The sequence below is a fragment of the Myotis daubentonii genome, chromosome 16, assembly GCF_963259705.1.
Source record: "Myotis daubentonii chromosome 16, mMyoDau2.1, whole genome shotgun sequence".
Lineage (NCBI taxonomy): Eukaryota > Metazoa > Chordata > Mammalia > Chiroptera > Vespertilionidae > Myotis > Myotis daubentonii.
Window position 1 is genome coordinate 44,666,258 of NC_081855.1, and position 15,878 is coordinate 44,682,135.

Consider the following 15,878-nt stretch of genomic DNA (forward strand, 5'->3'; position numbering starts at 1 on the left):
GGAAGAAGGAGCCTGTGAGAAAGACTGAAAGAAGAACGTAGGTCATTGGTGTATGAGGAGGTCATGAGGGTTAAGGACCTAGCAAAAAGCCAGGCGTTTAGGTGTCAGAATATCATAGGTGACCTTGGAGAAAGGTCTTTCAGTAGAGTGGAATGGAGTGAAAGAACACATGTATGATGTGAAAGTGAAGCAGAGTACCAGCTACTCTGTTGGGGAAGTTAGGAATGAAACAGAAGGGGAGGCAGAGCAGAGAGTTCACTTTGTGCAAACCTGCACAGAGAAGTATGTGTGAAGCAAGACAGGTTTTTCAAAAACGGTAATGGACCACTATTTACTGAGCATCTACTCTGTGCTAGGAGCTATACCAAGTCTATTCCATTTACGTTTGTCTTTGAACAGTTTGTCTAATAGTGTAGTGACCTCCAAAATGGATTTCCAAATTATAGGGGAAGGTAAGACCTTCCTTTGGGGAATGGGAAGGAAATATTAAAAGTAAGTTCTTCTGTATTTTTATCTTAACCCTTTGAAATTTCTTTTTAGTGTTATATTTTGGATAGAACGCAGTATATTTGTATAGTAGTACTTGTCTACTTTGCTGTTACACATAGATATATTGGAGATGTGCTATTTTTTAAAAAAGATTAAGCCTGATGGTCAAAAATGATGGATTCTATTGGTCTAGTGAACAAAGGGGAATTTTTGAGATGGAGAGGAAAAAAGAGGCAGAGAGAAGGATGGGAAATCAACATGCAAAGTAGTCTGCACGTTGTTTTAAACCTCCTAGGAACCCTGTGAAGTTATTTCCTCCATCTTACAGACAAGAAACCGAGGACTGGAGAATTTAACTTGTCCAAGTCATACAACGAGTTAAGTGGTAGAATGGGGATTTGAAATCTAGTTACCTTTGAAAACCTTATCACCTCACTTAGTCTTTTCCCTCTTTGTCTGCCTAATGCTTTTTCATATTTTTCCAACTAATTATCACAGTGATTCTATAAGAAATATATTAAAATAGCCATTTTGCTGTTGAATCTGACACAGATGAAACACTTAGTACAAGACCACATATCTAGTATGTGACAACCACCGGACCCCTGATTCCAGTGTTCTTTCCACTTTACCACTGTTACCTCAGAATAAATGGATGGAATTGGTTGTTTTGGTAAAGTAGGTGAGGAGGTTTCTGGTTATCTGACAAAGAAGTGGAAGAGGGGATAAGGGTTGGAAGATTACTTTAAATAAAGTAGAAGATAGTAACAGTTCCCATTTGTGGAGCACTTTGTGTATAAGGCTTTGCATTAATGACCTCCAGGTACTCTGTAGGTAATGAAGTCTAGGTAAGTTAAGCACAATGAATAAGGTCACTCAGGAAGACAGTTTTGACTTCAGGCCCCATGTCCTAAACCCTCACAACAACAATGCTCTTTGAAAAGTTAATGAGGAAACATCAACTAGAGGTGAATAAAAGATTTTCAAACCCAGTGATTGCTTTCCCAGTGTATGAATTTGTTGGGAATCCAATAAATAAAGTCTTCTGACTTTTCTGTAATACTTGGTAGCTCCAGTGTTGGAGAGGTTGGGGAGGGAAGGGGAAGAAAAACAGAATAACAGTTCAATAAATCAGAAAAAGCCTCCACGGTACAAGAATGGCAGATTGTAATTTGTGTCTTATATTCATTCTTTTTTGTTTTGAGTTTGTTTGTTTTTTTAATATGTTTTATTGATTTTCTACAGAGAGGAAGGGAGAGGGATAGAAAGTTAGAAACATTGATGAGAGAGAAACACTGATCAGCCGCCTCCTGCACGCGCCCCACTGGGGATGTGCCTGCAACCAAGGTACATGCCCTTGACCGGAATTGAACCCGGGACCTTTGAGTCCACAGTCCGATGCTCTATCCACTGAGCCAAACCGGTTCTGGCTGTTTTGAGTTTGTTTTTTGTTTTTTTAAATTATTACTGATTTTTAGAGGGAGAGAGATATAGAAACATCGATGTGAAAAACATTGATCGGCTGCCTCCCACACCACACACCAGGGTTTGAGCCTGCAACCCAGGAAATGTGTCCTGACTGGGAATTAAACCAACAACCTCTTGTTGCATGGGGTAGATGCTCGACCACTGAATCACACTAGCCAGGCTTTAATTCATTCCTTACAATAAACTTATTGTGGTTCTATTTGATGCAAGGTATATTGGAATATAGAGGGAAGAATGCAAAGATGGATAAGATGGGATCTTTGACCACTAGAATGGTTAAAGAGGGAGATACAGTGCTTCACCGTAGGCCATGATTGAAGGGTCTGATAGAGGTGGAAGGTGGAGAAGTAGTATCCATATTGGCTTGTTGTAGATTGAGGGTGGCATTATGTAGGGCTGGCCTGGTGGGTGCTATCTAGCTTCTCAGGATGACCCTTGAGGGCTTTGGTTACTATGCTTTAGGTCTGGTTCTCAGGGCACAAAATGTATTTTGTTTTGCACCTGAAAATGATAGGTCTTTTGGAGACAGGGTTCTATTTAGATTTGAGTGACTGTGCTGAGAAAGGAATGCCAATTTATTATTTTAGAGTGAAGGATTCCTTTCCTGTTAACAGGATTCTGGATTTTGCTAGGATATTGCTTTTCAAGATCTGAGAAATGAAATGTAATGATATCAAGCTTGCTTGGTGAACATGGAATAATATGATAAAATAGTTTGTGGGGAAGGATACAGTTACAAAAAGCTAAGATTATTGATTGCTTACTATATGCCAGGTATTGTACTAAGTGCTTTTCATACAGTAGGACATTTAATTCTCCCAGTGGCCCTCTTGCGAAGTAGGCGCAATTATCCTCAATTTACAAATGAGGAAGCCAGGGCTGTCTCCAAGATGGTAAGAGGCTGGACTGAGATGGGTACCAAGTCCTCTGACTCAGCCCATATCCCTGGCTGCTACTGTATGCTGTTTCCATTTAAGCTTCAGGGAAGGATCTTATCCCCCTGCAGAGAAAATGGGGTGTCACCTAGCTTCAGCATTTCTCTGCCGTGGGTGATTCTGGAGTTGAAATGACCTCCTCTATTCTTTTTGAAAAGATTTTTCTAAGTTTCTTTGTTGACCACACTTTGATGTGGCCACATTCTTTATTTAAATATGTGAATACCATTGTCCTCCTCTCCTTATTTTTGGTTTGGAAGACATTGTATCTTCTTAGAGGGATTTTACATATCTATACATATTGCTTTTGTATTGATTTTATTATCTTAATTTTATGGGTTAAGTTATGAGATTTCTCCAGCTCCTAACTTGTCAACCTCCCCTTGTTCCCTGCCTCCTTTTCCACTGGATTTAAATTCAAATTCCAAGTTTGACTTTGAAGTACTCAGTCTGACTCCATTCCAGCTATTCAGTTTAGCCATGGCTCTCTGGATCACTAGTTATTATTATTACCATCCCTCCCTTTGTGCCCACTTATGTCTCAACTCAAATCTAATTATTCACTGTACCTAAAGGCCTTGATTGTCCTACTTGGGTGTCCTTGGTTCTGCTGTGTTTTCTGCTTCGAATATCATTCTTTCTATGGAGCCTCCTTGTCTGATCCCTCATTGGCAGTAATCACTTTCTTCCTCAGGGTCTCATAATAAAGGATTATTTTCTGTCTCCTTTATGGCACAGTACATACATTTTAGTTGTTTGTGGATATGCCTTTATCTCTTACTAGACCAGAACCTTATTGTGCAGGTCTATCTGCTCGACCTTTGTATCTCCTCTGGTATCTAATTCAGTTCCCTGCACACAGTGAGCATTTGATATCTGTTGGATGAGTGAATGAACAAACAGAATTTCAGATTTAAGTGTCTGCTTGTTGGTTTAGATTTCTCCTTTCTTTGCTTTTCTCACTCCTTTTCCATTTCCTTTTCTTTCAAACTTGCTGTGCTTTCTCTTGCACTGACTCACAGAACTTCTTGTCTTCACCACTCCCTTTTTTTACCCAGATTTTGCCTCATTCTTTCCCCATTAGCAGTCACTGTGTGGGAGTGCCACATGCTGCTGGTCACATTTTCTCCATCCTTTTGTGGCTGGCTCTATTCTCTCCAGGAGTCATATGACCGGCGTGGTTGCATTAAGATCTTAACAAAAAGACCATGTGTCAAGAACAGTCCTTAAGATTTGCTAGCCTGTTGCTTTCAAGTGGGAAACGTTCTGACAGACATTTCAAGGGAAAGGGAAAACATCCTTGGGTACTTGGAAGGTAGATGAATGCATATAATCACACTGTGGGATTGGGATGTTAGAGGCATCCTGTTTGACCATAGAAATAATGCAGGAAGCCACAGAAGCTTCTGCTAACTGTTAGCATTGAATCCCTGAAATTTTTTCTACAGCTGGAAGAAACATTAAGAGATTAGTGTAATCCAACCCTTTCCAGATGAGAAAATAGACCCAAAAAGGCTAAATGACAAGTCCATAAAACAGGGATATTCGTTGCCTTGTGTTTACTCCCAGTGCTGAATGTGACTTGGGGGAACCACTTCCTCTTTGAAAACAATGAAAGTTTTGCTTGAAGTGGAGGCTTTGGTCTCTAAAACTGAAGGCTTTTGCAATGCTGAAAAGTAGACTCAGGTTAGTAGCAGGTTGGACCACTCTCGGAGTTTTGCTTCTGGGAAATTGCTCAGTGGGAACTGGCTGACAGAAAATTGTTCCTTCTATATTTAAAAAGAGGCCAACATTTAATAATAAAAACATCCATTATTTCTTGTTATTTTCCCCAGCCCCCATATTCTAAGTTTTGTTTCAGGCTTAATTTTCTTATCTCAGCACTTTTGTGTTTATATTGTTTACTCTAGGTCAGATGTTAGTAGAAGCATGGGAAATCCAGAAACTGAGAGGCCCATACTTGTTTGTTGGTGCTTTTCAAGTGACTCTTACCTGACTCACAGAATAATATGTTTTATTGTCATTGAAATACTGTCCAGTGGACCAGTTGTTGGTAGATATGAAAATTTACCTACCTGTTTATGGCTAGGGAGCAGCCCTGTATAGAGACAGCCCAGAACAGGAAGTCAAGTGCAAACAGGATGTGCTGGTCTTTACTGTAACTTGTGTGCCTGTGTTTTGAAACTTTCTGTGGTTAAAAAGACTTTGAGTATTTGAGTGTGGCTGAAGAAGTGTCTGCTTCTGGTTTGAAAAGGAGGTAAGGTACCTAGACCATTACTGCCCTTGCCTATAAACATGTCTTTCTTCTAGGGATCAGGTTTTCCTTCCTGATGCTGAGGCATTGTGAGTTTTCCTAGCTTGTACCATTATTACATCCCTATCTATATATATAAAAGCCTAAGCAACCGTTAGGACTGAACTATTGGAATGACTAGTCAACCGGTCACTATGACGTGCACTGACCACCAGGGGGCAGACGCTCAAAGCAGGAGCTGCCGCCTGGTGGTCAGTGGCTTCCACAGCAGGAGCGCTGCTCAGTGGCGGCAGGTGCAGCAGGGCCAGGATGAGCAGCAGTGGAGCTGCGCCCACCCCCCAGGGGTCCTGGGTTGCATTTCGAGAGGGTGCAGGCCAGGCTGAGGGACCCACCTGTGCATGCATCCTGCATCCTCGCACCGGGCCTCTAGTGTTCTCTAGTGTTTTATAAAATGAAACCACTGAATTGACTGATTGTCTGGTAGCTGCAGGATTCAAGCTGTGGTTGGCTATTATTTTTTAAATAATAATAGAAGATCTTAGCCTAGAGTTGACCAGCCTTTCAAAGTATAGGTTCCTTTTGTTGGATTCCAGGATTTCTAGCACATCTTTTGAGTGTTTCTCCGGTTCCTAATCTGGGCAGTGTAACAAATTAGTCTTTGAGTTGAAAATGTTTCTTTGAGGATTGAAGGTTGGATCTAAAGCTAACTGCTGAATTGTTTTACCCCTAGGCAAGTTTCTGGAGAGGAGATTAAATAAGTAATCTGTTTGTGGGTCATTAAGCTCGTGAACAGCCTAACGAACCCCTATTTTCTGAACCCCCCTCCCATTCTTCATTGTTTCCCACTGTGAAATCTGCTTCATTATGTTCATCAGGGGGCTGGATTGGCTATAGTATAACTAATTTTGGGATCTTTGTGGGTTATTATAACTGCTCGAGTTATTTCAGAACAGGTCCATTCTGAAGGTCTCAAACCATAAACTAATGAGCACGAGGCAGGAAAAGGTCTGGTCCTGCTTTTTGTGCATTCTGTATCCTTGCCACATTGCAAAGAAGACTAGCCTTTCACTTTTGTAATTCCAGGACCAAATGGGCAAAGTAGTAGCACATTTCAACATCGATGAGAATAGCATTACTTTCTGATATCAGCACAGGTGTCCTTTTTTTTTTTTTTCTTTACAGGTTTTTTTTTCTCAGGAAAAAAGGAGTAGAAAAGATGAGCCAGTTTGCACTTTGTTGTGGGACATATAGGCAAAGAGTAAAACCTAGAGATCCAGGTTAAGCACGTGTCACAAGAGAGAATATGGTGAGAATACAGAGGTTTTCTTTGTGATATTAGACAAATTAGAAATCTCCATTTCTGCTTCTTGGGATCGGTACTAGGCATCACACATCCTGGCAGGAGCAGAAAACATTTTGGAAAGTCAGCATAATTTTCAGATTGAGATCAAACATCAAACCAAGCCAAAGGACTGTGGAAGGAAGCGGGTGGGTAGTCTGAATTCACCCTGGATTATCACAAAATCCCATCTGACTTCAGTGCAGTGCAAGCAGTTATGGAGCACCAGGTGGGGGGCAGAGGTGTATGTGTTCAGTTCTTTGAATTTGGTAGAGAGAAGGGGCTGAGGCTCTAAGGGAGAAAGTTTAAACCGCCTGGACTGTGGGAAAAGTGGCCAACTCCTTAGCATTGGGGTAGAATTGGGAAGAAATGTAACAGCCTAGGGCTGCATCCAGGATAAACTACTTCTGATGACCTTATAGAGAGGAATTCTTTGGGGATTAGAAAATTAAGTGCTGGTGGGAGGGGCCTTGAGCCATTTAGTTCTTAGAACATCATTGGAAAACTAGATTGAGTCTGATTAAAGGTATCAGCATGTCTAACAAAAAGATAGATGGGGGATATAGCAGATAAACTTTGTAACTTTAAAGAACCTTAAACAAGTTATTCATGAAATTATTTATAGCCAACTTTTATTGAGTATCTATTATGTGCTAGGCTTTAAATACCACTAGAATCTAGTCTTTGTTAATTCTGTATACTATAGCGTATTTGGCTATAGTAACTCGTGCAGTCCACTTTGGAAAGGTAAAATGCCTAATTTTGATACTAGACCGAATGCCTATCTTGAAAGGCTGCCTTTTCTTAGGGCACAGGAATGCCAGAAATCCTCTCCCCTGGTCTCTGGCTTCGTGAGCATTTTTTATCCTGGTTACCCATGAGTCAGTCACTGTGATAATATCTCGTGAAAGCAGCTTCTTCCCTTAGAAGGTCCATAAAAGCTTATCCAGTAACTCCTGTTTCCTGCACAAGAGAGTATGCAGGGGATCAGTCTCTTTATTCGTGATGAGCTTTGTCATCAGTTTTGATGGAAGAAGGATCCTGTGGTAATTAAACTGCAGGTCCGTTTATTCTGTTTTCAGCATTGTTAGGAGATTTTACTCTGAACTGCTTTCTTTTCCTGATTGACTCACCCTTTGGGGCAAAATGCCTGGGCTGAAATTAAATGTGTAGGTTTCTCTGCTGCAGTGTTCAATCTGTCATCTCCTAAACTTCACACTAAGAAGCAGCCATTTAATTGGTCAGACCCCGAGGGTGATATTTTGGCACAACTCCATTGGTTAGAATTACTTTTCCCTGAACTTCATAGCAGATGCTGAGGCCCCTCTGCAGATATTTGTCATAGACTAGTTGAAACCAGGGAGTTTCCAAGAACATTTATTACTTGTGATTATTATGTATGTTTTTCTGTTGTTTACAACAGTTATCACTTCAGGAAAAGAGCTCATTTATTACCAGTGGCAAGTGAAATCTCTCTCCTTTTCTTCCCCTTATTCATAGTGCCACCTTAACACTTTATGCTCCAAGACCCTCTGTTCTATTTCATACATACTTTTGTCATGTTTCTTTTTCTACCTTGCTTGTGCTGTGCGTGTCAATAGCAACAGGCAAAGCTCAGCTTAGACCTGGTGTATCTGGTGGAGGTCTGTTTCTTTGATTTCTAGGATTTCTTTTCTGTTATTTTACTTCTCCATTTGCTTTTTGCGCGTTCTATTTGTGTCCTTTGCAATTCTCATCACAGCACCATTCCAAACCCAAGCCCCTGGAGGGCATTGAAGCTTGAAGTGATGGTCTGTTGTTTACCTTTGAGGCTCTCTCTCTCTGGTTTTCTAATGCTGTATTAACCATCAGTTTTAATATTTTTCTGTTACTTTTGGATAGTAGTCTGTTACCACTCTTTTCTTACTGGTACTTCTCAAGTAATCTTAGTACATTTAAAAATTATCTTCAGCATGTATGAGGTAGGCTTTTCCTTACAAATATTTATGTGGTTATATGTGTTTAAACCCCTTAATTTGCTGATTACCCTGGAATCATGATTGGGGAGTTTTCAAGCATGAATTTCTGCCTCACCCTTAAAGCTCTAATGCTGTTACCATTAGTAATACTTCAGTAAATACCTGGTGATCACATTTACCTGGCACTAAGGCTGGGACTAATGCTGTAAAGTAGACTCACTCTTGTTGCCTTTTTCACTTTCCACACCTAACCATGGGAGATGAATATTTTCAAAAGAATTATACTTTGAATGTCAGCCCAAGGACTGAAGGGTCACAGGTTCGATTCTGGTCAAGGGCATGTACCTCATTATCTCAGTTGCAGGCTCTATTCCTGGCCCTAGTTGGGCACATGCAGGAGGCAACCAATCGATGTGTCTCTCTCCTCCCTTCTGCTCTCTCTAAAAATAAACGGAGCCCTGGCCAGTTTTGTTCAGTGGTTAGAGAATTGGCCCGTGGACCAAAAGGGTCTCAGGTTCGATTCCTGGTCAAGGGCATGTACATTGGTTGCAGGTAGGGGCGAGTGTAGGAGGTAACCAATCAATGGATGTGTCTCTCTCATGTCAGTTTTCCCCCCACCTTCCCCTATTACTTTCTCTAGAAATCAATGGGAAAAATATCCTTGGGTGAGGATTAACAACAAAAAAAGAATTATACAAATTGTTAGGCAGTTGTTAAATATAGTGCTACTTAAATGCTCATCCCCTCCGAATGCAATCACCATGCAATGCAGAGACCTTGCCAGTTTTTATTCTTGGAATACCCAGCACCTAGAAGAAGGTTTGGCACACAGTATTGCTAAATAATCAGATGAATGAATTAAAGTTATCGGGAGGTATACAAGATGCCATGAGAGCAGACAGGGTCAGAGGTTTTCCTGAGGAAATAAAGGCCACCTGCGGGAGGTAGGTGGGAGGCTGAGAAAATAACTTGAGGGAGGTTCCTGAAGTCAAAATAAGCTTGGCATTTGAGGGACTGAAAGAATGAAAAGGTAGGGGAGCTGGAGCTAAGAGCAGGGAGAGGGAGGCCCTGAGCTCTGAGGATTTCCTTTCAGTTTTGCTTAATGGTTACCAGTGAAAAATTTATTAAAAGGAGGGTAATAGAGCATTAGTTGTAGTTGACACAGTTAGGTCAAAAACCCCTACTCAGCTGGAACAAAGCTGGCCAGAATGGAAACTGAAACACATCCTAAATGTCTATTAAGGGCTTTATCTTTAGAAAATTGGGGTCTATCTATAGCTCCTGTACCCTGAAGTTGAAAGTAGGAAATGCAGATGACTTCCTGGATGTAAAAATTAAAATGCTGGGGGTTCCTAGGGATGGTTTTTCTGTCCACTCCAAGTCTTGAAAGGTTGGCTTGGTGGGTAGGTATCCCTTTTTGATGTCCCTAGAAGGGACTAGAAATTAGTATTAGGTGTTTCCTCCCTGCTAGCCACTTTATGTGATTTCTGTTTTCTTCTCTCTCAGGCAGTCCATTAATCTGCTCTCCCAGCGCACAGGCCCTTGAATTCCTAGTGCTAAGGGTAGGGAGTATGGATGGTGAAAGAAGACCCCTCTTTCTGTAGGACTACAAATTAATTAAAACACTGGACTTACATTCTGTCACTCTCTAGCTGTGTGACCCTGGTCCAGTTACCCAATCTTCTTTATTTACAAAATGAGTATTTCAATTCTGATTTTTGCAGGATTATTGCATTAAATGAGATAATAGATGCAAACATAACAACCCACTTGGCACATGTTAGGTGTTTTGTAGTGTTTTTACTTTTTTCTTAAAAAATGAAATTTTCTATGGATCATTTGAGAAAGGGACCCCCTGAGTCTAAAGAACTCCCCCGGTTTTCCTCGTGTCTGCTGCTGGAATTAACAGCATAGCAGAGTCTCTCTCTCTCTCTCTCTCTCTCTCTCTCTCTCTCTCTCTCTCTCTCTCCTAAAGCTTCTAAAGCAGTGGTTCTCAACCTTCCTAATGCTGCGACCCTTTAATACAGTTCCTCATGTTGTGGTGACCCCCAACCATAAAATTATTTTCGTTGCTACTTCATAACTATAATTTTGCTACTGTTATGAATTGTCATATAAATAAATATCTGATATGCAGGATGTATTTAGGCGACCCCTGTGAAAGGGTCGTTCGACCGCCAAAGGGGTCGCGACCCACAGGTTGAGAACCGCTGTTCTAAAGGTTTGATAATTTTTATTAAAGTACTAGAGGCCCGGTGCACGAAAATCGTGCACTGGGGGGGTGGGGTGGGGTGTCCCTCAGCCTAGCCTGCATCCTGTCCAATCTGGGACCCCTTGGGGGATGTCCAACTGCCGGTAGGGCCTAAACCGTTAGTCGAACATCCCTCTCACAATCCAGACTGCTGGCTCTCAACCACTCGCCTGCCTGCCTGCCTCATTGCCCCTAACCACTTCTTCCTGCCAGTCTGATCGACGCCTAACTGCTCCTCTGCCAGCCTGATTGACACCTAACTGTTCCCCTGCTGGCCCGATTGCCCCCCAACTGCCCTCCCCTGCCAGCCTGGTCACCCCCAACTGCCCTCCCTTGCAGGCCTGGTTGCTCCCAACTGCCCTCCCCTGCAGTCCTGGTCCCCCCCCAATTGCCTTCCCCTGCAGGCCCAGTTGCCCTCAACTGCCCTCCCTCCCCTGCAGGCCCGGTCACCCCCAACTGCCCTCCCCTGCAGGCCTGGTTGCCCCCAACTGCCCTCCCCTGCAGGCCTGGTTGCCCCCAACTGCCCTCCCCTGCAGGCCTGGTTGCCCCCACTGCCCTCTCCTGCAGGCCTGGTCGCCTCCAACTGCCCTCCCCTACAGGCCATCTTGTGTGAGGGTGTAATGATCAATTTGCATATCACCTCTTTATTATATAGGATTACTTGTGAGGTGGAGAGAGAAGGCTGAGCCCAAGCCCTAGGGTCTTTGAAATCTTTACCATGTCAGTTTGTATAGAGGCTCTGGAAGCTGTTTGGGAGAGAGGCACATATTTAACACTAGAGGCCTGGTGCACGAAATTCATGCATGGGTGGGGTCCCTAGGTCTGGTTGATGATCAGGGCCTATCAGGGCTGGGTCAGACAGGGCCTGCTAGACAGGACCTGCTGGATGGGGGTAGTGATGGGGCATGGGAGGTTGGCCATCAGCCCCGAGGAGGGAGCGGCCCTTGGCCCCCCTGGGAAAGGGGCTGTGTCTGCCACCACCCACCCCCAGTTCCCTGTCCCAGCCTGGGGCCTGAAGGCCCTGCTGGGGTCAGGAGAGGAGGCAACAGTTGCTGGGTCGGGCGTGGAAGGAACAGATGCCAGATGCTGATGCTGCTGGCCAGCCGCAGAAGATGGCTGTGGGAGCACATTGACCACCAGGGTGCAGCTCCTGCATTGAGCATCTGCCCCCTGGTAGTCAGTGCACGTCATAGCGACTGGTCGACCGGTCGTTCTGGTCATTCGGTCCTAACGGTCACTTAGGCTTTTATATATACAGTGGCCTTGACTTACGAGTTTAAATTCGTTCCATGACAGAGTTCGTAACTCAAATTACTCGTATGTCAGATCATAAAGTGAACGAGTGAGACACGTGATGCTGGGCTGATGTTGTGGCATTCACTGTGACGTTTGCTGCGCCAACTAGCGGTGGGGTATCTGAAGCTGGCTTGTAACCCGAATTTGAGCTCTCAACTCAAAGCAAAAAATGGGCTAAGAGACGTCTCATATCTTGAAAAACTCGTTAGTCGGGACACTCGTAAGTCAAGGCCCCACTGTGTAGATTAGCCCCATGCCTTAGGATAATGCCTGCCATTTACTGAAGTGCTGCCTTCTGCTTTTTCTGTAAGATTGAAATCCTGGTAACTTGCTTCATGCCTTGACCAGCAAAGGCATGCTCTCTATCCTGATCACCTACTCTGTCTACCGCTGTGACAGATAGGTACATCCATTCGTGTTGTACTGCAGCTCAGAGAGGCAACTTTCTCAAGCTCATTCAGTTACTGTGTTAGAGCCGGGATTTAAGGTCAGGTGTGACTGTGAGTCTAAAAGCAAAGTAAAATGTTTATTTGGGAACTTTTTTTTTTTTTTTTTACTGGTTTGTTTTCTAAATATTTAGCCCTAAAGTGAAATTCTTATCTAGGGACTATGCAAATTGTCTGCTAGGTTTTAGAGCCTGGGGGACTGTTTTCCTCTGCTGTGTGCCAGCCTTGTGAAACAGCCTTGTTTATGTCCCGCCCATAGACCACTTGAGCAGGGCTGTGGATCTCATTTAGGCCTTGGGTTCTAAAGTTCCACAATATACTTGTGCCCTCTGTGACTTAGGTGTTCTGAATTCTTTATTCTCAAATAAATAGCTCAGAAATAATCTCAGTATCACAGAGAACATGCTTCATTGTCCCACACCCAGCAAGTGAGACCAGTCTGCAGTATGGTTTACTCCATGGGTTGCTTACTTACAAACACAACAGTTGCCCTATTTGATGCTCGTGTTGCCACCAGCATTGTGAATCTTCCCCTTCCGAGGTGGACACCTCGGGCAGGTTTACTGGAAAATTCCAACTGCAATTCTGAGAGTCTGTATTGAATTAAACAGTTTCAAAGGGCATTCAAGTTTCTTTTCAAAACGACAAACTTATTTTTTAAAGTAAGCAGCCTTCGACGTGGAGAGATGATTTTAAATTTCAGGTGAGTGCTCAAAATAATGATTGATTCTTTATTGTATGGGTGATGTGATCAACGGTGCCAGAGCTCCTACCCAGGTCCCTTGGTTGGTAGGAGACGTAGACTTTAGGTAAACAAAGAGAGAGACGGACGTTGGCTTTCCAGCCAGTCGCCACTATTGAACATCTAGGCTGTTGCCGTTTTTGAATTGTAACTTACAATTTAGTGGTAATTTATTTTAATGAGTTATTTATTGGCACTTTATTTATGTTACCTCTCATCCCTACAATTACCTTCTAACAGGGGAGGTATTATCTCCCTTATGTAGGTGAGGAAACAGACTTAAAAAGCTTACCTAACTTGCCCAAGGTTAGCTACCCTTAGCTTTTGATAAGGGTTTTTTTTTTTCATAGTCACTTTATGTCATATAAATATTGATAAAATGCTTTGGGCTCTAAGGAGAGATAACTAGTACTTGCTTCACCAGCTGTATTGATAAAATACTGAATGTTCTTTTGGTCTCAGTTTGTTCAGTCCACAAAGTATTTGAGTGTCTGCTATGAAGTGGCCGTGTGCTTGGATGATGCCAGTAAAAAAGTGAAGACAAAATAAATATAATTACAGATGATGATAGTTGTCATGCAGGAAACGAAAAGGTCAATGAGAGTGTATGTGACTGAGGAGGATCCCCTAAATCGGCAGTATTCAAGTTGAGACCTGAAGGATGACAAGGAGCCAGGAGAACAAGCTTTTTAAGTTTGCAGGAAGGAGCTTCTGTGCTTGAAGAACGGAAAGGATACCATGGCTTGAAGCTTAGTGAGTGGTGAGGAAAGGAGCATGAGGTGAATTGGAGAGGTAGGCAGGGGCTGATGGCACACGCAGGGGCTGAGGGCACACGCAGGGGCTGATGGCACACGCAGGGGCTGAGGGCACACGCAGGGGCTGATGGCACACGCAGGGGCTGAGGGCACACGCAAGGGCTGAGGGCACACGCAGGGGCTGAGGGCACACGCAGGGTCTTCTACTCCTAAAATGCAGTGGAAATCCATTAAAGAGCTTTAAGTGTGTGTGTTTTGAGGGGAGGAGGGAAATGGATGATGCCTGTGGAGGAAGAATCGGAGAGGGGCAGGAACTGAAGCTGGGAATCTAGGTAGGAGGCTGTTCTAGACTGGAAATGCAGTAGAGCACCGAGTCCCTGCCCTCATGGATTTTTTATTTCAGTTAGGTGACGCAGTTAACAAGTAAGCAGATAATATTAGCTGGTACTAAGTGTCATGTATGAGATTAAAAAGTGATATTTAGACTAAGGGGGGACTGACAAGAAGGAGCCAAACATGTGAAGGTCTGGAGCGGAGTCTAGGCAGAAGGAACAACTAGCAAGTTGAAAGGGCCTAAGGAGGGAAATGTAATAGAGGAGAGATGGTGATTTAGGCCATTGTCAGGGGTGGGGGGGATGGGAATTTATGAGTCTTCAGCTTAAGCATGGTATTTAAAGCCACTGATTGGGGGTCTCCTTGGGAGAGAGAGTGGGCACCAAAGACAGCCTGGGCACTCCCAACATTTAAGAAAAGAGGGAGGGGGAAGAACCAGCAAAGCAGCTTTAAGGTAAGAGGGAGATCAAGAGTGCGGAGTTCTGGAAGCTCAGAAATGGTTAGCAGGGAGAGAGTTTCAGGGAGGAGGAATGGAGGGTCCCTGTGTCCTGCAGGAGATCCAGAAGTGTCACCTGGAATTCCTTGGTGATCTTGCAGAGATTAGGTGCAGTGGTTAGGCCAAGCTAGATTGGAGAAGGCTGAAGAGTGAATTATAGGTTGAGCAAGTGGAGTCAAATGTTGAGAGAAATTTTGATGTAGAGGAGAGCAGAGGAAAAGGTCTTTACCAAGGAGTGGGGACATGGGCTCAATATGGTTTTCTTTGTTATTGTTCTTTTTACAAATTACAATATTATCCTAGATGCTTTAAAAACCTCTCTTAAATAAACTTTTAATTGAAATATAACTAGAGAAGTCCACAAATTGTAAGTTAGGTTTTGATGAATTAATAGGCTTCAGGGTTTAAGTGCTGTCTGTTCAAATCCTGGCTACTATCCGTTAGCTATGACCTTTCGCAAGTCAGTTAACTTCTCTAAACCTTGGCTGTCTCACCTGAAGTTGGGAAGAACGAATCTGCCTTGCCAGAATTGTTGTGAGGATGAAATAACATGAAATAACAATGGGTGGTACCCAGCTCAGTGCCGGGCAGATAAGAGCAGTCTTCCAATGAATGGCTACTTCTTTACTTGTTAAAATATGTAATTATTTATCAATTACTTCAAAGAGGCATAGCTCAGCCATATTGCTAGGCTTTTCATAGCTGTTCAAAGCCATTGCAATTGTACTTTAATTGCTTTTTATGGGTAATATGCAAGATGAAGCAAAGCCCATTCTGTAGTAATGATCCATAACGTGGGGTACTTTTCTTTATGCACTTGGAGCATAGATGCTTTTAATAATTCCAGGAATATGGTATGACAGTAGCCAAACCACTCAATAAATGAGATGATTCTGTAAGGCTTGCCATCTAGACATTTTCTGATTTGCCAGATCAGAAAGGTGCTTCTTTGAGGATTTGGGGGCATTTTAATTAGGCGTCTTTAAAAGATTTTTATAAAGTCTTATACAGTGCATTCACCATAAATATGTTAATTCCAAAATGTTGCTGTCTCTGCATCCTTGTGAAGCCTGTTGCTTCAGGCTTGACACACAGA

General features: G+C 43.0%; 1 protein-coding gene across 5 annotated transcripts in view; it reads left to right on the plus strand.

Moving 5' to 3' along the window:
* The window catches only part of RFFL (ring finger and FYVE like domain containing E3 ubiquitin protein ligase), a 74,509-nt gene that overhangs the window by 33,385 nt on the left and 25,246 nt on the right, over positions 1–15,878 (plus strand). The window contains exon 1 of one of the 5 annotated variants that reach the window (XM_059670546.1): positions 5,055–5,169. The exons of the other annotated variants lie outside the window; for them this stretch is intronic. The gene's annotated coding sequence lies outside the window, so the exon portion shown is untranslated. Of the gene's footprint in view, positions 1–5,054; positions 5,170–15,878 lie in introns of those variants that run through there. 5 annotated transcript variants of the gene reach the window in all.